We start from the raw sequence: 25,524 nt of genomic DNA, 5'->3' as shown, positions 1-25,524 counted from the left end.
TGGGCCCAAGGGAGACACCATTCCATCATTCAAAAACAAAGGACCCACAATCCATAACTGCCAGTTTAAATACAAAGGGCAAAGAGAATAATACCACCGAGTGTCTTAAAGACCACCCAGTTCCAGGATACCCATTTGCAGATGGAAAACTGAGGTGTGGAGAAGACACTACAGTCATACATCTCATTGATGACCAAGCAGGACTGGAGCCACAATCGATCCCCAGTCTCCTATGGATTATAAGACAGTGAGTATGTTCCATGGTCACATTTCCTCAGGAAACTGAGTTACCGCTAAAATTAAAGAAAGGGAAGACATTCCGAAGTGATAGGAGTCAGTTACAAGAATGAATCAAGAACTGCAACTGCAGGCTTCATTCATCTTGCCCACGAGTGGGGAAGAGTGCCTTTCTACAGCCTTCTTGACATCCTCGGAGAGAGGATGCTAGGTAGGCACAAAACAGTAACAAACCTTCTGTTACTAATACGTTCATTAAGGAAACTCAAAAAGATGTTGAATTCTTGGCAGTAAAGCGTGGTGCCCAGTTCTGTCTGAAGACCGAAGTGATTATTTCCACACTATAATTCGATCCGTGGGGAAACTGTTTTCATTGTAAGAATTTAAGAAAAGTCTTCCCTTCTAAGTTCTCATTTTTAGGTTGTTTTCGGGCCACCTAACAGTACCCTTTCTTTTATTCAAAAGATATTTATTGAACATCTACAGTGAACCAGGGGCATAACAAATCAAACTGAGCAGCCCCTGACCTCAGGGAGCTCTTGTCTGGAAATATCCTTTCTCGTTTCACCAGCATGCAAGATGATACTCAACACTTCTCAACTACTGGAAGATGATACTTTCCATTACAGCAGAAGTAAAGATTTAACTCTTGAGCTGGATATCTAATCCAAGCCTTCTGAATACCGAATTCTCTGGCACCACTCTGTACCAGCCGGATGATACCAGGCAAATCGCAAAATCTCACAACTGTGTCCCAAGAAATAATCGAGCTTCTATGAGCCTGAAGTTCTGATTTTTATCCCATCTTTGCATATTACCCTTCATCCTAAAGTTTCAGTTGCTTTAGGTTTTGTTTAGAACTATGGCTCCTTCCTTCTTTGTCTTCTCTGTTATAGGGATTACAGTTATTAACAGGTAAGGAGTAGAGCTGTCCAACTATTTTGGTATACAACACTTAACGCTAAATTCTTTAGGTGCCCTAATGTTCTCCTTAATCCTCACTTTAGGGGAGAGAAAAAAAAAAAAAGACCATTGTTCATCATACTGTGACTCTAAGTGAACAGCCTGGGAGAAAGGTGTATGTACAGGGGAGTGGGAGTGGCTTTGGGCTTGAACGCCAAGCCCCCACTGAGAAAATTACAGGACACCCATGGTGCACTGTTTTGTACTGAACTTATTCCCAGCATCATTTTGTGCCCATCCCTACCTTTTTTTTTTTTAATTTTTCCTCTTTCCTTCTCATGTGTTTATAATTCATATTGTCTTACTCTATCATATGTGGGGTGGACAGATGTATATATAACCAAGAAACAAAATAAGCAGGCAAGTGAGATTCTATTCTTAAAGACTCACACACTGTGTGCTCAGGTCCAATATCTAAGCTAAGTCATTGAGCGATATGACCTTAAAAGATTTTCAATATTCAGAATACAGAGAATTGCCTGAAAGAGGACTAGAGAGCAGCTAGGCTGTGGTGGGGAAAAGGACATAGAAGTGGATGTGGCAAATATGCCTGGGGGCATCACTGCCAACCAGCAAAGGGGGCAGGCAAGACACTGGGATTTAATGAAAGCCTAGGAGATGCTGAGCACTGAGAAACTCATTCCGCATACAGTTTGAGGCACAGGGTGTCACCTCATTTCACGGACAAGGACCCTGAGACTAAAAGTTTGTGTAGCACAGGTAGCCAAAGCCACGCAACCCGGACACGAGGGAGAGGACACCTGTCCAGGGCCCACTCCAGGGCCATGCTCTTTCCACAGACTAGTCCCCCTCCCCAACTCATGTGAACACAAATTAAGGACAGAAAGTGCTTAGACTTGAAGAACAAATTTCAGATGGTCCTGAAGAAAGCAGGATGTAAGCCAGAGGCCCTGCAGAGTAACCAACTTCCCCAAACTCTGAAGCAGAGAACTCTGGGCTGCTGCTCTCATCTGTAGAAAACAGTAACGAGGCATTCCTAATTTTGATTTATGTCACACACCCTTGAGATATGTAAGAGAGAGCCCAGATTCTTAGTTTCCAATCTTCAAGAAGCAAGCAAGAAAATAGGGCAGAAAGTTAACTGCCTTCTCTAATGCATTTCAGACCTATCGAGTTGTGAGGCTTCTGTGGAACCTATTCTGACATGACAGGAGCCCTTTATGAAATGGCACACGGTCACTTAACTCCAAAAATACGAGGGCTAAGCGATACTACCACAAAGGATATAAATCAGCTCTCCTGTGGGAGTGAAGTCCTAAAACTACATTTATAAAACCTATGTACTTCCCAGCTTATTTACCAAACTGCACAGATCATGGGGGAACTAGACAAGATAAGAGGACATCCTAAATACTAACATTCAGTCCCGATCCAAGTAAGCCACCTCCCTGTGACACCCTAGTCCCCTGCTGTCCCAGAGCCTCGCAACGTCAACCACGGCATCGCACCGAATTTCTTAAGAAATTAATCCTTCTTTGAACTCTTCCAAATATCTGGTTGCTCGTCCTGTAGTTCTTCCAATGGGCCACCAATCCAGCTCTCCACTCCCTTCACTTGAGCTGGAACACTGTGCCCCAGCTACAGAGAGCCACGGAGTGAAGGGGGTTGGCCCCACTGACCCCAGCTGCCCTTGGGTCATTATTGTTGCTCTCCCCCGCCCCTTCTCTACTTCACTTAATTCTCCATTCTAGGCATCTCTTCTGATCTCTACCATTCTTCCCCAAACCGCAAACCACTTCTCATGCCCTTCACTTGCAAAAGATCAGCCGTCTCTTACTTATTTACTGGCCCATTCATCTATTCCTCTATAGTCATTGGGTATGAATTAACTCATTATCCCTCCCTCCGATTCAAAACAGATGTACAAAATACAATTCCTAAGTAAGAAAGCTACATAGGCTCATTCCTCCGCGCCACATTACCAGAGAAATCACCAACTGACTCTAAGAACAGGAAATATCCTGAATCAGCCCTAGAAGCCCAGCTATTGCTTGAATTTTCAGAAAAATATTCTAGAAAGAATCAACATGAGAGGCTGACAGGAGGACTAAGGAACAACACTGCCTTCATGTGAAACCACACTGAATGGACAGAAAATAAGCAAATGAGACCCCAACAGATTCATAGTGATACTCCTAGTTCAGAGGGTTGAGGGGTGGAGGGAATGAAGTCAGGAGGCACTGGAGCACCTTTCCAATACACTCACTCCTTAGATGGGGTTCCTGGCTTCAACTGAGCAAGTCATCTCCGGCTGTATTTACTTCTGATTTACATGTGGCCATGATGACTGCCCCAGAAAACATGTGGGAAAAAACTCTACCAGCTGGCCTCTGACATGGGCTTGCCAAGTGACAAAGACCTTACTAAGTGCCACCCCAAATACCCAAAAGAAAAGTCTTTGGTTCTGAGGCAAACTCCCCTTTGTTTACTTCTGCAGCTGATGCTGGCTCCTTCTCTAGGCCTCACAGAAAGATGAATTTCTAACTGGCAAATTAATGTACTATAAATCTAACCATTTTCCTTTATCTGGACTTGAGTCCAACAGTGACTCATTTCAGTCTCTTGAAAGAACACAGGGCAATACCGGATACTCAATATGCATAGACTTCCCTCCCTATGGATAAGAAACAGAGAAAAATCCAAATCCACCAGGCAAATGAAAAATATTATGGCTCAAGAGAAGGGAAGATTCTAGGATCAGAGCAAGTATTTACTTAAGGAATGGGGGTACTATGTTAAGAAAAAAACTTTTAAACTCTTGAGGTCAGAATGAGTCTGCATTAACCAAAAAGAAAAAAGAAAAAAATCTGAATTATGAACTTGAATGAAGGCAGTCGATAAAGCAGAAAACAAAAAATAAAGTAAAAGACGGTTTTCCAGAAGGAGAAGATAAATCAGAGCTTGGTGGGGGAGGGGCTTAGATGGGTAAAGATTTCAAAGCTTCCATCCCCAAAACATAACAGATGAATGAAAAATACCAAAGGGGGGAAGAAAGAAGTCATCCATGCTACAACCAGGAAAGAATACATTAATATTTAAAGCTTTAGAAAAGTGTTACATATAAATAAAGACGTTTAGATGAAGTAGGGAAAAATGCCAGACTTTAAATCTGTGTATCCTTCCACAGGGAACTCTTTTTAGTCTGGCAGAAACCAAGTAGAAAAAAATACTCTCAACCTCAAACCTGGAGGAACAAGATGTGAGATAGGAAGGTCAGAGCTATAGGGTGTCTTTCTTGGTATTTATTCCCCCTACCAGAGCAAAATAGCATTGAGAGCCAGCCTTATAGCATCAAAGGACTAATGTTCTCTGGATTCTAAGCAGATGAAAATGTAACAACAGTAACACCAGAAAGATAACATTGCACCCACTGAAACAAACACAGGATACTTAACAAATGCTAATTCAAATGAAATATCAGGTTTTAAGAAACTTACCCAAAATGTAGAGCCAAAAAAGCAAAGGAAAATAGAATGGTAAGAAGGAAAAAGGTAGTGGATAGTCCAGGAGATCCAAGAGCTCAAGAAAAGCAATTCCAGAATGAAAGAAAAAAGGAAATGGGAGGAGGAGGATCACATAACTCAAAACATTTCCTAAAACAGAAAAGTCATATATTTGTTGACTATTAGAATCCACTGAGTCCTGTCCAATTCAACTGATTTTAAAATGCCCACATTAAGCATATGATTACAAAATTTTTTTAAATGGTAGAGATAGAAAAAAATCCCCTGGCCAATCAGAAATTGGGGGTGGGTGGTACAGATAAACAAAGAATTAGGGATCAGATAGTCTTTGGACTTCTCAACAGCAACCTGGAAGCCAGAAGACAATGAGGCAAGCCATTTACAACCTACAATTGTATTGGAGGATGTTCTTCAGCAAAACAGGGAAGGAAAATAAGAAAATAAAAGGCATGTAATACAGAAACAGGAGTTCAATACAGGAGAAAAACCAAAGGCGTTTCTGGCGTCATTGAGAAATGCGATCCCTGGCTGACAGGTGATGGGACTCAAAAAGCAGCTTTGGCAAAATAACTGTCCATCCGGATACATCGAGAGCAGACTTCTAGAACTAACAGAACTTAGGACTGAATGAGTACATAGAACACAAACATAAAAAGAAAGATTAAAACTTTGGAGGATTTGCAGAAGAGGAGAAGGACTCCTAGAATTCTAGATAGCTCCACTATTATTAACATTAACAAGGTCACGATGGCATTAACACTCGGGAATGAAGGGCCCTAATCAAAATCATGACCTGTATTAGGACAAAGAGGTACAGGATGGGAATGTGTATATGGCATACCTTCCCCGTGGGACAGCTAGAAATATTCAAAACTGATATACCAAAAAGTATAAGTAAAGATCTTAGAGATCTTAGAGATACAATGAAAATACTGAACAAAGCCACTAAAATTAATGAAAATGCTGTTTACGGTGAAGGTAAAATGGTAGGGAGAGAAGAGCTCCTTTTCTTAAGCAAGTCTCCTAACCGCTACTTGACAATTCAAGTTACAAACATGCAGCAAAAAATAAAAGCAAAAGAAGAAATAGTCTCACTGCTGACACTAAAAATTTAAAACTACAACAGGTAGAAGAATTACAACAGAAAACCAAGTGGATGCCATGGAAGAGGGGCTTGAGAAAACACACGTACTTATAATAATAGAATTTACTAGACCGATTAGATAGTATGGCTACGGAGCACAGAAAGAAGAGAGTCAATATAAGAATAATTGGTAGATCTGAGGACAAATGGCACTTTAGTTACTTAAAAATAAAAGCAAATTTTTCTTAAAAGATGTAGAAAATTTAAAGAGCTTAGTACAACACAAACAACAATAGAAAAAAAACCAAGATGCATTAAATCAAAATTAAGAACCTCTGTGCAAAGGACACAATCAAAAGTAAAAATAAAGTCCAAGGAATCAAAGAAAATATTTGCAAATCCTAAATCTAAAAAGGAGTTAATATCCAGAATATATAAAGAACTGCTACAACTCAACAACAAAATCAAACACTTAAAAAATGAACAAAAGACTTGAACAAACATTTCTCCACATACAGATGGCCAAAAAGCACCATGACAAGATAGTCAACATCACCAATTGTTAGGGAGATGCACATCGAAACCACAATGAGATAGCACCTCACCGTTAGAACGGTTGCTAACCAAAAAAGCAGAAAATAAGTATTGGCAGGGATGTGAAGAAATTGAAACCTTTATCTTACTGCTTGTGTACTATGTACTAATGTGTACACTACGTACTAATACCAGTAGTAGTAGTATGTACCACCAGTAACATGGCTCAGCTCCTATCGAAAACAGGATGGGAGTTCCTCAAAAAGTTAAGAATGGAATCATCATATGACCCAGCAATTCCACTTCTGGATATATCACCAAAAGAACAGAAAGCAGGGTCTCAACAGAGATATCTGTATACCCATGTTCCAACCAGCATTATTCACAATAGCCAAAAAGTAACAACAACTCCAGTGCCCATCAGCAAGTGAATGGAGCAATGATGTGGTAGTAAATACGAGGGAATATCACTCAGCCTTCAAAAGAAGAAAATGCTGACCCAGATTACAACACGGATAAACCTTGAGGGCATTATGCTGAGCGAAATAAGCCAGTAACGAAAAGATAAACCCTTTGTGATTCCATTCATACACGGTACCTAAAGCAGTCAGATTCACAGAGACAGAAAGCAGAAGGGGAGCCGGCAGCAGCTGTGGGGAGGAGGAAATGGGGAGCTGTTGTTTCATGGGTACCACGTTTCAGTTTGGCCAAATGACGAGTTCGGGAGATCTGCGGACCAGCAATGGGAACATACCTAACAGTATTCAAACCTGAAAACAGGTAAGACAGTGAATTTTATCTTAGGTATCTGCTACCACAATTAAAAGGGGGAAAACAGAGAGCTCACCATCTTCCAGGGAGACTGTGGGGTAAATGACCTACAACTGAAGCACTAAGTTAAGTTAGTGAACCACAAGGGTTAAAGCATTCCCATTAAAATAAAGATCAAGGCGGGGCAGTGGGTAGGGGCTGTACATAGCCACCATCATCCTGACCACCACAGATAAGACAGGAACAAATTTCATGGTTTTGTCAGAAATACAGAATGACTCAAAAAGTATATGTTCAGGGCGCCTGGGTGGCTCAGTGGGTTAAAGCCTCTGCCTTCCGCTCAGGTCATGGTCCCAGGGTCCTGGGATGGAGCCCCGCATCAGGCTCTCTGCTCAGCAGGGAGCCTGCTTCCCCCTCTCTCTCTGCCTGCCTCTCTGCCTACTTGTGATCTCTGGCTGTCAAATAAAAAAATAAATTCTTTAAAAAAAAAAAAAGTATATGTTCACCCAAACTGTCATCTACTTGCAATAGCAAGAACAAGGCACTTTTATTAAATATAATTGGGACATAGTTCTCCCTGAAAAACCCACTCAATGGTATAATGCAACTGGTCATGTGATAAATAAAAATAAGGTGCTGAGGGGAGCCTGAGCACAGGCAGACTTTCAATGTAAACACAGAATACCTGGGATCCTAACAGGACCAAAAAGTGCAGTTATTGTAACTATTAAAAGCTATGTAACCGAAATGCATATAGATGTAGTGAACTAAGAGAAAAACTCCATCAGGGCACCTGGGTGGCTCAGTCAGTTAAGCATCAGACTCTTGGTGGCGGCTCAGGTCATGATCTCAGGGTTGTAAGATTGATCCCCACATTGGGCTCTGCATGAGTCTGCTTTCCCTCTCCCTCTGCACCCGCTCTCCTCAGCTCACTCTCTCCAAAATAAATAAATAAATTTAAAAAAAAAATACTTTCAGAAAATTGCCAGAAAGAGGAAAACAGTCATCACCTTTTGAGAGTTAATCAATACTCTTTTATTTCTAACGTCAATAAAAGGAGAATTTCAGGCTCAAAGAGCCAAAAAAGGGGGAATGAATGGTTGACTAAAGATCTATGGTGCATTCTTTTCGCTCAGTTTCCTAGCCTTACCACTGCTTCACATAAAACCAATGAAGCAAATGGTCCAGCTGGGATGAAGAAAGCTGTGATCATTCTCAGGGTCCATTTGCTTCCCATGCAGACTTAGAACAAAGAAATCAGAAAAGCACTTAAGAAACTGAATCGTTTCCTCATGTTTTGTTTTAAAATACCATCTCTACCTGTAGCGGCAGAAACTTTCCCTCTCTTCTTCAAAGTAACAGGCCCAAGACCTTGCTTCAATATATTTACTGAAGACAAAATGTTTCGTGTTCTTAAATCTTTTCTTTTCCTACATATAGGATCAGTTTTTCCATTTGCTTCTCCAGCTTTTCAATCAGACCTTTCACTCTACACTTGGCCTAAAAGTCTATCATTCTTTCCATATGGCACTCAGCGGACGCATTCCAAGGAAGGGATACACGCGGCCAGCAGAAGGAGAAACGAAAGTACCACCATCGCCCATTTTGACATGTATCTTATCTGTTCAGTGTCCAGCATTCTACAGATGTTAGAAACCGGCCCAAAATGATCTAAAGAAACTCACTGTTCTGATTTCAAAGAGTGTGCTGACAGGCACACTGTTTTCACTTTTGAACAGTGCTTTGACGGGGAGAGATCCTCTCCTGAAACGTCTCAAAATAACCAGGAATTGTCACAACACAAGTGGCAGAAAAATCTCAGAACAGCTGTCACTACTAAAGGGAAAGATGTGTTGCCCATCCTCTGTTTATCGTCTCAAACTCAAGCTAGTCTGTGTTATATTGCTTAGAATATGGGGGAGAGGGGTTGTACTTTAGTAAGAGTAGATCAGGAATGGGCTAGAATTACAGCTTTCAGGGTTAGAAAACAATGAACAAATGAGTGTACTCCATCATGAAGGGGGAGAGAAGGAATAGGGATAAAGGAAGAAAAGTCAACTAAAAGGACTGAGAGAATCCTCTTGAAAGGCAAGACAAATTTCTCTTTGGATAAGAGATAGACAAGGGATGCCTGGGTGGCTCAGTTGGTTGAGCAACTGCCTTCAGCTCAGGTCACAATCCTCGAGTCCCAGGATGGAGTCCCACATCGGGCTGCCTGCTCGGCGGGGAGTCTGCTTCTCCCGCTGACCTCTCTCCTTCATGCTCTCTCTCTCTCTCTCTCTCTCTCTTTCTCAAATAAATAAATAAAATCTTAAAAAAAGAGAGAGAGAGAAAGAGAGACAGACTCACTACTGCCAAGCCCCACAATGTCTAAGCTCTTGGTCTTCTTGGTATCTCATGCCATGACCCTCAGCCATTTGCATAGGGACCTAGAGTAGTGCAAAGACCAACGGGATTCAGGACTTGTATCTACGGGAAAGAAGTACCCTGACACAGAGCTTGGATAAATTTTACTGAGGAATGTTTAGGGAGGGAGCCTCTGAGCTGTGCTGGAGTATTTGCAGTCCCTCAGTTTCAAGACCTGGAGAATGACAACCTCTCTAACCAAGCCTGGGGCCAAGCTAGACTCTGCCAAAAGCAGCCACTGGAGGAGATGGAAGGTATTTCCTCCTGAGAGCAAGCGCATATTTCTCAAGTCAGAATTCCTAAATGGCCCACAACTGAAGGAATATGGACATGCATATCCACGTTAATGGAGGTAAGGAGAAGGGAAGAGGGGAAGAAAAGAGAGCAAATGGGATGGGGGGCATCTTTGTATCTTTGTATCTTTGGATACAAAGAGTTGGCCAGAATACAGACGGTCTACAGCTGTGATAAGACCAGTGACTCAGCCCAGAGTAACAGTTTGTAACAGCAAAGGGCCTGTTAACAAAGGCATCTAAAGGCATCTAGAAATTCACACTGGGTAAAGAATTAATACTAAGCAAAGATTTTGCTACAAGGATGCTTGATACATTGTTGTGTATGACTGGCAAACTTTAGAAACAATCTAAACACCTGATACAAGACTTGCCAAACTGAATTACTAAAACTGTTTACATACAATTTAATTTTAAATGACAAAAATTTATATAATTTTTATACAATGAAAATTAAATTATATTGAAATTGTGTATCTATACACTGCCCACAATTTGGAAAAACATACAAAGATAATACATACATATTTACTAAGCCCTGAAATGGTACATGGTATCACTTAGAATATCTTGTTTTGCCAGAAAGCACTCAAAGAATCATGGGGACATGTTAAAAGAACAGGGAAGTTAGGGCGCCTGGGTGGCTCAGTGGGTTAAGCCGCTGCCTTCGGCTCAGGACATGATCTCAGGGTCCTGGGATCAAGTCCCGCATCGCGCTCCCTGCTCAGCAGGGAGCCTGCTTCCTCCTCTCTCTCTCTGCCTGCCTCTCTGCCTACTTGTGATCTCTCTCTGTCAAATAAATAAATAAAATCTTTTAAAAAAAAAAAAAAAAGAAGAACAGGGAAGTTAGCTTGAAGGGCAGTGCCTTGGCCTAAAATAAAACTTTTTAATCTTCAAAATAAAGGACAGTAACAGCTTTAAAACCTTTTAAATAGAAATCCAGGAGTTGATCGCTTCTCGGCCTTTTGGCTAAGATCAAGTGTAGAAATCCAGGAGTTGATTTTAATGTAAATAAATAATAAAATGTAATGTAATGTAAATGTAATGTAAATAAATAAATAAAAATTTGGCAAGAAATGGGATATTTACATAGACCCAAACACTCTCCCACAAAATCCCATATACATTACAAAGGGAAATCAGAAGTTTTACAGTGGAGAAGTCTGGAAGATACCACTTTAATCAAATCTTTGAAGTAAGTATAACGGGAAATCGGAACAAACGGACTCTGCGTGCCACTGAGAGGATGTGATGAGAAGAACAAAGTCTCACTTCTGTGATATTCCTGAACAAGTTTCAAAATCTGAATTTAACCAAAGGAAACATGAGCCAAACCCAAATTGAGGGATGCTCTGCAAGATAACTTTCCTATAACCTTTAATTTTAAGTTTTACTTATTGAAGTAAATCTCTACACCCAATGTGGGGCTCGAACTCACGACCCTGAGATCAAGAGTCATGGGCTCCTCTGACTGCGCCAAGCGTTCTATAATTTTTTAAAAGATCAGGTCACAAAAGGGGGGAAATAACACCGAGAAACTGTTCCCTGTTAAAGAAGACAAGAGACATGATAAACGAATACAATGCAAGATTCCGGACCGGATCCTTTGCTATAAAGATTATTGAGGTAAGTTGGGGAAAGTGCAGGAGGACCTGAAAATTAGACACAATAAAGATGCTCATCTCCTAATGTGAATGGTGGCTTTGTGACTATGTTAAGAACATCCTTGTACATGGGAAATATATTCTATAGTATTTGAGGGTGTCAACATCATATCAACAAGTCACTTCTTTTTTTTTTTTTTTTTTTTTTTAGATTTTTTAATTTATTTATTTGACAGACAGAGATCACAAGTAGGCAGAGAGGCAGGCGGGGGCGGGGGGAAGCAGGTTCCCTGCCGAGCAGAGAGCCCAATGTGGGGATCATGACCTGAACCGAAGGCAAAGGCCTTAACCCGCTGAGCCACCCAGATGCCCCTCAACAAGTCACTTCTAATTGACTCAGTGAGTTAAAGGTCCCTTCGTACTTTCTTTTTTTTTTTCTTTTTTTTTTTCTTTTTTTTTTTTTCAAATTGTATTTATTTATTTGACAGACAGAGATCACAAGTAGGCAGAGACACAGGCAGAGAGGAGGAAGCAGACCCCCTGTCGAGCAGAGAGCCTGATGTGGGGCTCGATTCCAGGACCCTGAGATCATGACCTGAGCCGAAGGCAGAGGATTAACCCACTGAGCCACCCAGGTGCCCTTCGTACTTTCTTACTCTACTTGCAACTTCTCTGTAAGTCGAAAAGAGGACGGAGAGGTAGAGAATGAGGAGGGGAGAAGCAGGGGCGGCAGAAGCCCCACCATCCAAGAGAAAATATGTTTAATTGGAAAGGAGTGTTCATGTGTCACCGTTTAACACAGGAATACACAGGCCCAAGAATAAATTGAATTTTACAAAATTTAATCTGGTTAGGAGTTACTGTTACAAATTACATGACTACCCCAGACACACATGCGCCTGACTGTAGAGAAGACAGGAAAAGAGGTCTCAGACAAACGGCTCTGTATGAGAGGCGCGCTGCCAAAAGTCAAATAGGTCTTTTGAAAGAGGAGAAAGGTCTGGACCACAGCGCACAATGCAGGCAGCATCACACCATGAAGTTTTGCTTGAGTTTCAAAGCTAAAGAAGTATTATGGCACCAAAGAAATACATTTCCATGCAACACAAAACAAAGCAAAAAGCAGATGATCCACCAATGTGGTCTCAAGACATCTTCAGTTTCCAGGCAATGGGGGAAATGGGACAAGGTACCACGTTCTTTGAAGAGGGTGGATTATGAAACTTCTTCTGCCTACCAGTGAGAATAATCTCTTCCAGATGCTGTTTGGCTCTCAACGTGCTATTCAGAAATATGAACGTTTTATTCCTTTTCAAAGTTCAAGAGCCAAATAAGAAACCGCGTTTCCTTTACTAATCTCTAATTAAACTGGAGATGAGTTACCTTAAAAAAAAAAAAAGAAAGAAGAAAGAAGAAAAAAAATCCCGTCCATCCTAAACCTAGACCTAGACATCCTGGCCAATGTTTTGAGGAGGGAAAGAAATAATACCTGTTGAATACAATGGGAACAATGAGGCGCTTAATTTAATTTCCTTTCCTGCTCGCTGTTTCTCAGTGAGGTCCCTCCTGGCGATCTCTCTTTAAAACAGACTTCCTTAGAACAGTAAGTATGGAGGGAAATCTGAAGACCGCTAGGATTGGGGGACAGCATGAATTGTTCCTGGCTGGGCGGAGGATATGTAAATACCATTGGTTCCTGAGAATTCTCGAACAGGCTTTTGCCAACTTGAAAGGTCAGTAAGGGAAGGCTGGCCTTGTTCATTAATATAACAATTTCATGAGTAACATTTTACAACATTATCATCCCTGCTAAAGAAATTAGGAATGTGGAGCAAAGGGAATTAGAGGACTCTCCTCAGTGTGCCATGATTTAGTAACTAGGAAAACAAGCAAACAAAAAAGGGACCCCTCCCAAACTTACGTGAATAGTATTCTAAGTCGTGTTTTCCTCTTATGAAAGGATTTTAAATGTGACAGTGGTTATCTTTTTAAATTATTGTTGAAGCTATTTATCAGGAAAGCAGCAGAAAATGGGAAGATGGTGAAGCCTTTTTACAAACTGCAGAGATAATAAAACCACCAAGTAGCCGCAGAATCCCTATGCCTGAGACGTGACCTAAAAACCAGCTGGAGACCTAAAAACAGCTGTGAGACACCACTTTAAAGGCTTCTGACCATCTAATCATCAGTCTGAAAAATGCTGTCCTACTTGTCCAGAAAAATCACAGGGGGAAATCCAAATATGTAAAGAATGGAGAGTGTCCTACACAAAAACATCTCGCCAGTGTGAAAAGATATTATATGGCTAAGCCCAAGAGAAGAGAAAGCATGATAAAATTAAAAAGGGTATTCTGGTAGAAAGGGAATCAGAAAAAGAAAAAGAAAAGTTTTGCTCAATGGATGTTACCTGAAAAATCTGGAACAAAGAAAACCCCCCAACCACACTCAGTGGCAGAGTTTCTACCTGAACAAGGGTTTCCTGGGGCTTTAAAAAGGAAGGAGTGTTCTGTAAGGCCAGGGTTCATGTGGTTGCCGTTTTAAGCCAAGTCATGGAGATAAAATAAGCAGGCAACAGATCTATAAATCCTCTGTGTTCAGAGATTTCTCATTTTGTAGTACTGTGGCACTGGGTTCCAAATGAAGGTGGTATGCTCAGTCCACAGCCCAGAAGGGGATCCAGAGGCAACAGGAACCAGTCACTGAAGAGCCATCCCTGTCTTAGTGGTGGCTGTGGAGGTGACCAGGATGACAAGGGAAGACTCTTCTCCTGCTGGGGCCTGATGGTTTCGTTTTGGAGCCTGATCTCAAATCCTTGTTACATGAACTTCTCTCAGCTGGAGTTCATAGCACCACACTGATTTCTTTTGGCCCCAATCCTGCATTGCAGCTGTTTGTACTTATTTGAGGTATGGTGTATTTTGAAACAAAATGAACCAGATTTCCCCTACTGCCTAGGTCAGTGCCTGGTAATGGAAAACATTAACTCTTTCACGACCAGTATACTGACAACTGTAGTACATCTATCATATATGTAAGAAGACACAAAGGAGACAGGGATCCGCTGCTAGGAGAGGTTCTCCAAATAAGCTTATTTCAAAGCCAAGGGCAGATATTATACCACTTACATAGTTTCTGGGCCCCATCCATCTCCAGTTTCAGCCAGCTTACAAGTTTTAAAAGAACAAGAGTTAAGAGTTCAAATAACTATATGCCAACAAACTGGACAATCTAGAAAAAAACAGATAAATTCCTAGAAACAAACAACCTACCAAGACTGAATCATAAAGAAATAGAAGATCTGAGCAGATCAAACACAAATAAGAAGATAGAAACACTAATCAAAAACCTCCCAACCAAAAAAGGCCAGGCCTAGATAGTTCTGCTGGTGAATTCTACCAAACATGTAAAGAAGAATTAATGCCAATCCTTTCCAAATGCTTCCCAAAACAACTGAAGAGGAAGGAATACTCCCAAATCCATTGTATGAGGCCTACATTAACCTGATGTAAAAGCCAGATAAAGATACTACAAGAAAACATAAGCCAATATCCCTGATAAACACAGGTGCACAGGGCTCCTGGATGGCTCAGCTGGTTAAGCGTCTGCCTTGGGCTCAAGTCATGATCCCAGAGTCCTAGGATCAAGCCCCATGTTGGGCTCCCTGCTCAGTGGGGAGCCTGCTTCTCCCTTTCCCTCTGCCTGTCACTCCTCCTGCTTGTGCTCTCTGTCAAATAATAAATAAAATCTTAAAAAAAAAAGTGCAAAAATACTCAAAATTTTAGCAAACCAAATTCAATAGCCCATGAAAAGGATCATGCAGCATGACACGTATGATTTAACACTGCAAGTGTGGCTCAACATATGCAAATCAGTAAGTATGATACAACCACGTTAATAAATGGTTAAAATATTGTTATCTTCTCAACAGATGCAGAAAAAGCATTTGACAAAATTTGACATCTGTTCATAATAAAAAAACTCTCAACAAATTGGAACTAGAAGGAACATATCTCAAAATAATAAAGGCCACATATGACAAACTCACAACTAACATCATGTTCAACACTGAAAGGTTAAAAGCTTTCCCACTAAGATCAGGAATGAGGCAAAGATGGCCACTCTCACCGCTCCTGTATTTAGTACTGGAAGTTCTAACCAAAGCAATTAGACAAATAAATAAATAAATAAATAAAAGGCTTCCAAATCAGAAAGGAAGAAAAGCTGTCTCTCTTTGCAGATGACAGGATTTTATAAATAGAAAATCTCAAAGACGCCACCAAAAAAAGAGTTAGAATAAATTCAATAAAGTTGCAGGATATAAAATCAATACACAAAAATCATTTCTTTCTTCACACTAACAATCAACTATATTAAAAAGAAAACAGTCCCATTTAGAATGTGTCAAAAACAATAAAATGTTTAAGAATAATTATCTGATGAAGGCATAAAGAGCTGTATGCTGAAAATTAGTAGACTGATGAAAAAAATCGAAGACACAAATGGAAGATATGTGTTCATGAATAAGAACATTGTTAAAATGTCCATACTACCAAAAGCCGTCTATCAATTCAAAGCATTTTCTATCAATGTTCCAATGGCATTTTTTATAGCGATAGAAAAAAAAAAAATCCTAAAATTCTTATGGAACTACAGAAGACCCCAAATAGCCATTGTTCCTGAGAATGAATAAACCTAGAAGCAACCTAATTTCTGATTTCAAACTTTATCACAAGCTATAATAATCAAAACTATATGGTATTGACCTAAAAACATACACACAGCACTGGGTGTTATAAGCAACCAATGAATTGTTGAACACTACATCAAAAACTAATGCTACTCAAACATAATTAAAAAAGAAAAAATGTAAGAAACAGAAACAGAACTGAGGATTGAGAAATAATAGTAACACATATGATCAACTAATATTTGACAAGGGAGCGAAGAATACTCAATGGGGGAAAAGACAGTCTTTCTCACCAATGGTGCTGACAAAACTGGATATTCACATGCAAAAAAGAATGAAACTGTACCCCTTTTTCTTCTACTCACAAAAATTACCTCAAAATTAACTAAAGACTTAAATATAAAACCAAAACCATAAAACTACTGGAAGAAAACATAACAATGTCCTTGACATTGGCCTTGGCAATGATTTTTTTAATGTGACACCAAAAGACAAACAACAAAAGCCAAAATAATTAAAAGGGACTATATTCTCTATATTCTCTGCCCAGCAAAAGAAACAATCAACAAAATGAAAAGAGATCTACAGACTGGGAGAAAAAAAAATCACAAACCACCTATCTGATAAGGGATGAATATCTGAAATAGATAATGAATTCATATAACTCAATAGCAAAAAAAAAAAAAAAATTGTGGATTTTAAAAATGGGCAAGGGTCTTGAATAGACATTTTCCAAAGACATACAAATGGCCAATGGATACATGAAAAGATTCATAACATCACTAATTATCAGGGAAATACAAATCAAAACCACAGTGAGATATCACCTCACACCTGTTAGAATAGTTGTTATCAAAAAGAGATAACAAGGGTTGCTGAGGTGATGGGCAAAAGGGAATCCTTGTGCCCTCTTGCTGGGAACGCAGACTGGTGCAGCCACTGTGGAAAACAGAAGGGAGGTTTACAGACAGTACTACCATACGATCTAGCAATCGTGCTTCTGGACTTCATTACTGAAGGAAATAAAATCATTATCTCAAAGAGTATCTTCACTCCTATTTTTATTGCAACATTAACAATAGAAAAGACATGGAAACAACCTAACCGCCCATGGACAGATAAATGGCTAAGTATATATGATATGTATAATGAAATATTATTTAGCCATAAAAAGGGGGAAATCCTGCCTTTTGTGACACTGATAGACCCTGAGGACATTATGCTAAGTGAAGTCAGTCAGACAGAGAAAGACAAATATTGTATGCCCTCACCTGTATGTGAAATCTAAAAAAGCAAAGTCACAGAAATAGTGAGTAGGACAGTGGTTGCCAGGGGCTAGAAAGTGGAGGAAATGGGGAGATGTTGGTCAAAGTTTACAAAATTCCAGTGATAAAATGAGTAAGTTCTGGGACTCCGTACAGCATGGTGACTATAACTAACATTCTGTATTATACACTTGAAAGTTATTAAGAGAATAGATCTTAAATGTCATGGCCACCAAAAAAAAAAAAAGGTAATTATAAGAGATAATGGTTATGTTAACTAAACTTTTTGTAATCATTTTGCAACATATACCTACAAATCATCATGTTGTGCATCTTAAACTCAGTGTTATAGATCAATAATATCTCAGTAAAGCTGAGGGTAATAAGACCCATGGATAAAAGTGGACAAGGGAAAGAGGTATTTCTAAATTGAGTGCAAAATGTTACCAAGCTCTCCAGTAACTAAACCAAAAAGAGAAAATGAAGAGCTGCGTATTAACTATCAGGAGAGAGAGACTACGTTCTACTAAATCTAAGTGAGAGTCATCATGTGGAAAAAACAGAAAGAAATATTAATATGGCCACCATTTTTTCTCTACCAACCCTCAATGAAAGCAGAAGACAAAAATCCATGGGTCTCAGGATATTTGCAAATGACATATCCAATAAAGGGTTAGTACCCAAAACTTACTTATTTAAAAAACTTACACAACTCAACACCAAAAAAACCCAAATAATGCAATTTAAAAATTGGCAGAGGACACAAACAGACATTTTCCAAAGATATACAGATAGCCCACAGACACATGAAAAGATGCTCAACATCACTGATCATCATGGAAATGCAAATCCAAACTACAATGAGATACCACCTCACACCGATCAGAATGGCTAAAATCAAAAACACAAGACACAAGTGTTGGTGAGGATGTGGAGATAAAGGAACCCTCTTGCACTGCTAGTGGGAATGCAAACTGGTGTAGCCACTGTACAAGACATATGGAGATTCCTCACAAAGTTAAAAATACAACTACCTGTCAATCCAGCAATCACACTACTGAGTATTTACCCCCAAATACAAAAACAGTAATTCCAAGGGATACATGTACCTCTATGTTTACAGCAGCATTCATCATAATAGCTAAATTATGGAAGCAGCCCAGTGTCCATTAGATAGATGGAATGGATAAAGAAGGTGTGTGTGTGTGTTCCGCATGTGTACACACACACACACACACACATACACACCCACACACAATGGAATATTATTTAGCCATAAAGAAGAGTGAAATCTTGCCAAGTCATCATGTATGGAGCTAGACAGTATTATGCTAAGTGAAAAAAGTCCATCAAAGAAACACAAATACCATATGATCTCACTCATCTGCGGAATTTAAGAAACAAAACAAATGAGGAAAGAAAAAGGTAGAGAGAGATTGACAAACCAAGAAACAGGCTCTTAACTATAGAGAACAAACTGATGGCTACCAGAGGTAGGTAGGGAGGTAGGTAGGGTGAGGCATAGAGGAAATAGGTGATGGGGTTTAAAGAGTACATTTATCATGATGACCACCAAGTAATATACAGAATTGTCAAATCACTATACTTCACACCTCAAACTAACATAAGACTGTATGTTATCTATACTGGAATTAAAATTAAAAACTTAATAAATAAAAAAAAATTTTAATCCACAGTTCTCACAGGGCTGAGACTCTTAAACCCAGAACACACACCAGAATGAACAACTCTCCTCACCTCTACCAGAGGCTTTTGCTTTAGCAGAATCCAGTCACCTGTAGTCTTAACACTTTCTTAAGTAAACCTCCATTACAAGCTACACGGACAATGCATTATCTTCCATGTGTATACAACTAAGTGATCTAATATAACGCAAGGTGAGAGCAGAGGTTCCCAAAGCAGGCTTTGCCACAGAATACTAAAAACACCGATTCCTGGGGCCCTATGCGAGGCTCACTGAATCAGACTGTGTGTGGATGTGAACCAGGAATGTGTATTTTAATGAGTGCCCCAAGTGAGCCTAGGTTGAAAGCCAGATGTGTTAACTAGTGCATTAGACTAGTGGTTCTCAAACTATACCCTACAATTCATCGAAAGGTTTGTTCAAACACCAGATGGCTGAGTGCTGACCTGCGGAGTTTCTGATTTCGTTGGTCTGCAAGGGGCAGCCATCTTGCACTTAGTAACAAGTTCTCAAGTGATGCTGGTGAGGTTACACCAGAGACTACACTTTGAGAACCACTCATGAGACTGTTCCTTTAATCTATCAGTTCCCTCAAATGGCCTTTGATACAACTGGAAAGTAGACAACTCAGGACTGTAGTCTCTGCTAAGTGCCTAAAGTCTAAGTGTTCAGGGCTGTTGAATAAAAACCAGTCTCATGTGTTTTTGATACAAGAAATAAAAAGCAAATTTGGTCTTTTCTTTAAAAAGAAATGACATTGTAATCCAAACAGAGGGCAATTTTGCCTATTCAATTGTGAGGATTTCCAGAAACTTTCTTAGGAAGGAGCCTTTGCATTATTCAATAAAGACTAATTGAAACTCCACGGGTCAGTGATGAAAAGATCTGAGTTCAGGTGTTGCCCTTTATAAATCTTGGACATGAACAAACACTTACTGAAGCTAAGAACATGTCATTTTGAGCAGGACTCAATCCCAGTGTGAGTCCACAAGAATAAGAGAGCTGCAAAATGTACCCAGCACACCATTATACGAACTGACCCATGGAATGAAGGGATTTAATGCTGTCCATCTGAACGGCGAAAGGTGTTTGCCAAAACCAACAGTTTTCATGTGGACAAAGTCAACAGCAAGGTTTCCTTTAAGAAAAGGACCAGCCAACACGTCTGAGGCATTTTAAATTCATTTCCTGGTCAGAAGCACAAGATCACACCACGATAAAGGAAATAGCTGGTTCATAGAAAGGTTTAAGTTATTAGTCATAAATTTAAAAGAAGGCAGAGGGATGTGGACACAGATAGGTTTTAGATCACTTGGAAATGGAATTGGATCCATCCAAAAGATAATTCCTATACACGACATGATTCTCAGGGCGGCTATAATAACCCTTTTAAATACTCAAGTCTAAAATCTTTGAGATCAATCAGTTCAACCCAAGAACCATTTCATTAGGATCAAAAGCCTTGGTTAAGTCAATAAATCACACAAATGGTCATAAACGGACTTCTGAATAAAGATGACATCAGCCCCAACTCCTTGATACGTCTCCACCCAATTTCCGGTTAAAAAGACAAGCAAAAACCTCAACATGGCCTCAAAACCAAGAATAACGTCCTGCCATTAATAATAATAATAGGGGCCCCTGGGTGGCTCAGTCCTTAGGCATCTGCCTTCAGCCTGGTATCCCAGAATCCTGGGATCGATCCCTACCTCGGACTCCCTGCTCAGTCTCCCTCTCCCACTCTCCCTGCTTTGTTCCCTGTCTCTGTCAAATAAAATCTTTAAAAATGATGATGATGATGATGATGATGATGATACCCAGCAGTGATATCTACTAAGTACAGTGTATTATCTATGAAGTACAGTGAAGGTGGGGCTGAGTTAAAAGCAGTGAATGTCCACTGTAACGCTTCATTTGTTGATAAAGAACAATTAAAAGTGAGAAGGCTCAGACCTCCTCCACTCTACGTCCTTTTCCAGAATAAAGGGTGGGTACCAAAGAGAACAGCAGGGAACAGCCCTGTATGACGCAGCTCTGCTTTCTGAAATAATCATGTAGCAATCCATTATTTCTCCTTTTCTCCCATCACCCTCGGAAATCCTGTGCAAGGAACTTTTTTGGTTAAGTCAGTAGGCACAAGGAAGAATCCACAGGCAGGTCCAGGGCCTCCCGAATATGGGAGAATACAAGTCTGTTCTAAAGAGATCTGGGTACAGGAAGAATTCTAACATGCAGTTGGTCTGTCTGAACACCCGAGGCTCTTAGCACTGATTTGTAACTCGGTAAAGAATGGGCCGAGCTCTAAGTGGGGAGACTTCTTTGGGGCATGGAGCCAGGGTTTTCTCCCGGGTCAGAAGTCAAGGTACGGGGCTTCGGTGGCAAGGTGGGGGAGGGGGGTGGTCATCCTTGCCAATGGTGCCACGTGCTCACTGCACAAGAGCACGTGGCTAGGTGGGAGGGGCAGGGCTGGAATCCAGCAAGCACCCTCCCACTCACTGTGGAGCTGGGCCTACCCAAAAGGAAAGGCCTTCTGAAACCAGCAGAGCTACACAGCGAGTAACAGGGGTTGGTTTCAAAGCAGTCCAAAGTCAGGGTCTGCACTGTCCAATACGATGGTCATGCGTAATACGCGAACAGTGCAAAAATAGAACATTTCCATCACTGCAGAAATTTCTATTGGACATGCTGGCATGCTGTCCACAAACACTGTGAAGTGGAAAAAAGCTCTGTTACTTTCTAATTAAAACAGAAGTGGGATAATTCTCTTCTACAAAATGTAGTTTCCAGAGAGTTCTGGCCTTTTGAAGTCAGAATGAAATCTACCTACAACCAAGTAGGCATTAAGGCAGTGATGGTAAGATCACAGCCGATTAACTATTTCTGTTCACTGTTTCCCAATTTTTCATACTTTAATGTCAAATACATGGAAACACAGAGCGATCCTAAGTAAATCCCTTAAAAGGAAGAGGGTTCTAATTACATATTCCTCTATATTCCTCTATTATGCTATCCTTGTAAAATTCCCTTGAGCAATCAACTTATCTTACTTTTAAGCCACCCCACACTGCACACAGTAAATCACTGTAATACTAGAGTATGTATTGTAGCTATTTTAAGACAAAACACACTTATTTTTACCGGACAATATTCATTGTGTGTCAAAGTTAAACCAGAATATATTTCAGAAAGACCTTTTAAAATGGAGAAAAGTGTCACACAATATCAATGAGAGAACAGTGAGAATAAAGGCAAGTCAATATCCATCAGCTTTTGAGAGCTTAATAGGTGGGCATTCTTTTTTAAATTTTATTTATTTTTTTAATTGCTTTTCAGTGTTCCAGAATTCATGGTTTATGCACCATACCCAGTGCTCCATGCAGTACATGCCCTCCTTAATACCCACCACCAGGCTCATCCATTCCCCCCACCCACCCCCCCTTCCAAAACCCACAGTTTGTTTCTCAGACTCCACAGTCTCTCATGGCTTGTCTCCCCCTCCGATTTCCCCCAACTCACTTTTCTTCTCCATCTTCTAATGTCCTCCATGCTATTCCTTACGCTCCACAAATAAATGAAACCATATGATAATTGACTCTCTCTGCTTGACTTATTTCACTCAGCATAATCTCCTCCAGTCCCATCCATGTTGCTACAAAAGTTGGGTATTCATCCTTTCTGATGGAGGCATAATACTCCATAGTATATATGGACCACATCTTCCTTATCCATTCGTCCGTTGAAGGGCATCTTGGTTCTTTCCACAGTTTGGCGACTGTGACCATTGCTATTATGAACATCGCGGTACAGATGGCCCTTCTTCTCATCTGTATCTTTGGGGTAAATATCCAATAGTGCAATTGCAGGGTTATAGGGAAGCTCTATTTTTAATTTCTTACGGAATCTCCACACTGTTTTCAAAAGTGACTGCACCAACTTGCATTCCCACCAATAGTGTAAGAGGGTTCCCCTTTCTCCACATCCAACACACGTTGTTTACTATCCTGTTAATTTGGCCATTCTAACTGGTGTAAGGTTTTTTATTTGTTTGTTTTAAATATTTTATTCACTTATCTGACAGAGATCACAAGTAGGCAGAGGCAGGCAGAGAGAGAGAGGGAAGCAGGCTCCCTGCCAAACAGCCCAATATGGGGCTCAATCCCAGGACCCTGAGATCATGACCTGAGCCCGAAGGCAGAGGCTTTAACCCACTGAGCCACTCAGGCGCCCCATCAATGTGGTTTTTATTTGAATCTCCCCAACGGCTAGTGATGATGAACATTTTTTCATGTGTCTGTTGGCCATTTGTATGTCTTCTTTGGAGAAGTGTCTGTTCATATCTTCTGCCCATTTTTTGATGTGATTATCTGTTTTGTGTGTGTTGAGTTTGATGAGTTCTTTATAGATCTTGGATATCAGCCCTTTGGACTGTCATTTGCGAATATTTTCTCCCATTCCGTGGGTAGTCTCTTTGTTTTGTTGACTGTCTCCTTTGCTGTACAGAAGCTTTTCATCTTGATGAAGTCGCAAAAGTTCATTTTTGCTTTTGTTTCCTCTGCCTTTGGAGACCTATCTTGAAAGAAGCTGCTGTGGCCACTGTCAAAGAGGTTACTGCCTATATTCTCCCCTAAGATTCTGTTAGATTCCTGCCTCATGTTGAAGTCTTTTATCCATTTCGAGTTTATCTTTGATATGGTGTAAGAGAATGGTCAAGTTTCATTCTTCTACACATACCTGCCCAATTTTCCCAGCACCATTTATTGAAGAAACCGTCTTTTTTCCACTATTTTTTCCTGCTTTGTTGAAGATTATTTGACCATAAAGTTGAGGGTCCATACATATCTGGGCTCTCTACTCTGTTCCACTGGTCTATGTGTCTGTTTTTGTGCCAGTAGGTGGGTATCCTCTTATCCCTAATTGAAGGTAAATAAACCTGAGGATCTAAAACCATAAATACACATAGGATTTTTCCTGCCAAGGGTAACAGGGCAAAGCAATTCCAACTGTCAGTAAAAGAAGAATATAAGGACCAGGCTAATTTGCATGCCTAGATCAGAAACTCTGGAAATCCAAGCAGGTCATCAGGATCCCATTTTGAAATGGAAACCTTAGTTCCCATGGAATCAATAGGAAACTATTTAAACCACAGAGATTCATTCTCAAACAGAGGAGGACAGATGATGGCTGCCCCAATCCCTAAAGTTTAGTGAGCAAAACCAGAATACTCCAAGGTAGAAGAGTGTTCACAGGTGCACACTCACATCTCAAGTGCTGATTCAGAGAAAGGCTGGCCTAAGTGCAAAAAGCAGGATGGCATACAAATCACCCTAGTGCCCATCCTCTGGGGAAACCTAACATAAAATTTGCTTAGTGGGAAGTGCCTTTGAAAGTGCAGGCATCTCTGAGAATGCCTAGTAGAGTTTCCCTACTTAAAAGGACAAGTTCCTTCCGTTTTCGGGGGATGGAGGAAGGTGAACTATTATTTGGAATTCAGTGACTACAAAGTGGTGGCAGCAATCACAGAATGAGCAGAGTCCCCCAGGTTTCTGTACAACATGGTATGACTGGGAGCTTCCTTCCTTCCCGAGAGCACCATCCGTCTGAAGTCATCTGTCCGGGAGCCCACAAATGAAAACTAAATCAGTCTTTATGGGAATGAAGGCAAAATGTGAGCCACAAATCTTCATTATCTCCCAACACCTCTGATTGTACTTCAGGTTCTCATGGCTCACAGAAGTAAGACTGTAATGGAAACCAGAATTGGGCTAAGCAATAATCCAAAAGTAACAATGTATTTACATGTACCTGTAAACATTGTGCCAACTGTGGTTTTTATACAGTGTCCTTATATTTTTAGTCATGTCACAATCCGATTAATGATTCCAATAAAGTTTATCCCAACAAGTCAGACTTAGAAGGAAATGGCCAATTCTTCACTCCATGAAGACATAATCAAGGCTCTATCATACACCCAATAGACAGCTGACACAGTTCTTTGTGCCCATAAACATCTGTAAAGCATATGACTTGAAAACCTTCACTTTCCAATGATAGTAATAGTCACCAGTTTTGGCCAACTCTGACTCTGTAAGACATTTCTCCCCATCCATCCTAGTCCTCAAATGGCCATATCTAGTTTTGAACTAAAGTTTGCTTTACTCTTATTCTCTCTTTTGTACCTTCAGCTTTGTTCTCTCCTCCATTCCTAGCCCTCAGATTAAAAACATACTATAATTCATATTTTTATATGAATTGACCTTCCTTGACCCCACCTACTACTTCTTCCTCTCTCCCCACCCCCCACTTTGCTCCTTCCCTCCACCACCCTCTCTGTTTAAGGCCAAGAACACTGAAATAACAGATTGTGTTCACTGCCTTTGCATCCTTCAGTGATGCACCATGGCTTCTGGTCTCACCAACTCAAAATTTTGAGAAAAGATCACTTTCCTCTAAATAAGGACATTTCTCTGTCTTCATCTTACTTGACCCTTTA

At 40.4% G+C, this 25,524-nt stretch overlaps 1 protein-coding gene across 3 annotated transcripts in view; it reads right to left on the bottom strand.

Annotated features, from left to right (window-relative positions):
• The window catches only part of LPAR1 (lysophosphatidic acid receptor 1), a 133,154-nt gene that overhangs the window by 77,556 nt on the left and 30,074 nt on the right, over positions 1–25,524 (bottom strand). The gene's annotated exons all lie outside the window — the stretch shown is intronic.

The sequence above is a fragment of the Neovison vison genome, chromosome 9 (assembly GCF_020171115.1).
Source record: "Neovison vison isolate M4711 chromosome 9, ASM_NN_V1, whole genome shotgun sequence".
NCBI lineage: Eukaryota > Metazoa > Chordata > Mammalia > Carnivora > Mustelidae > Neogale > Neogale vison.
This window is presented reverse-complemented; position numbering and strand designations above follow the sequence as displayed.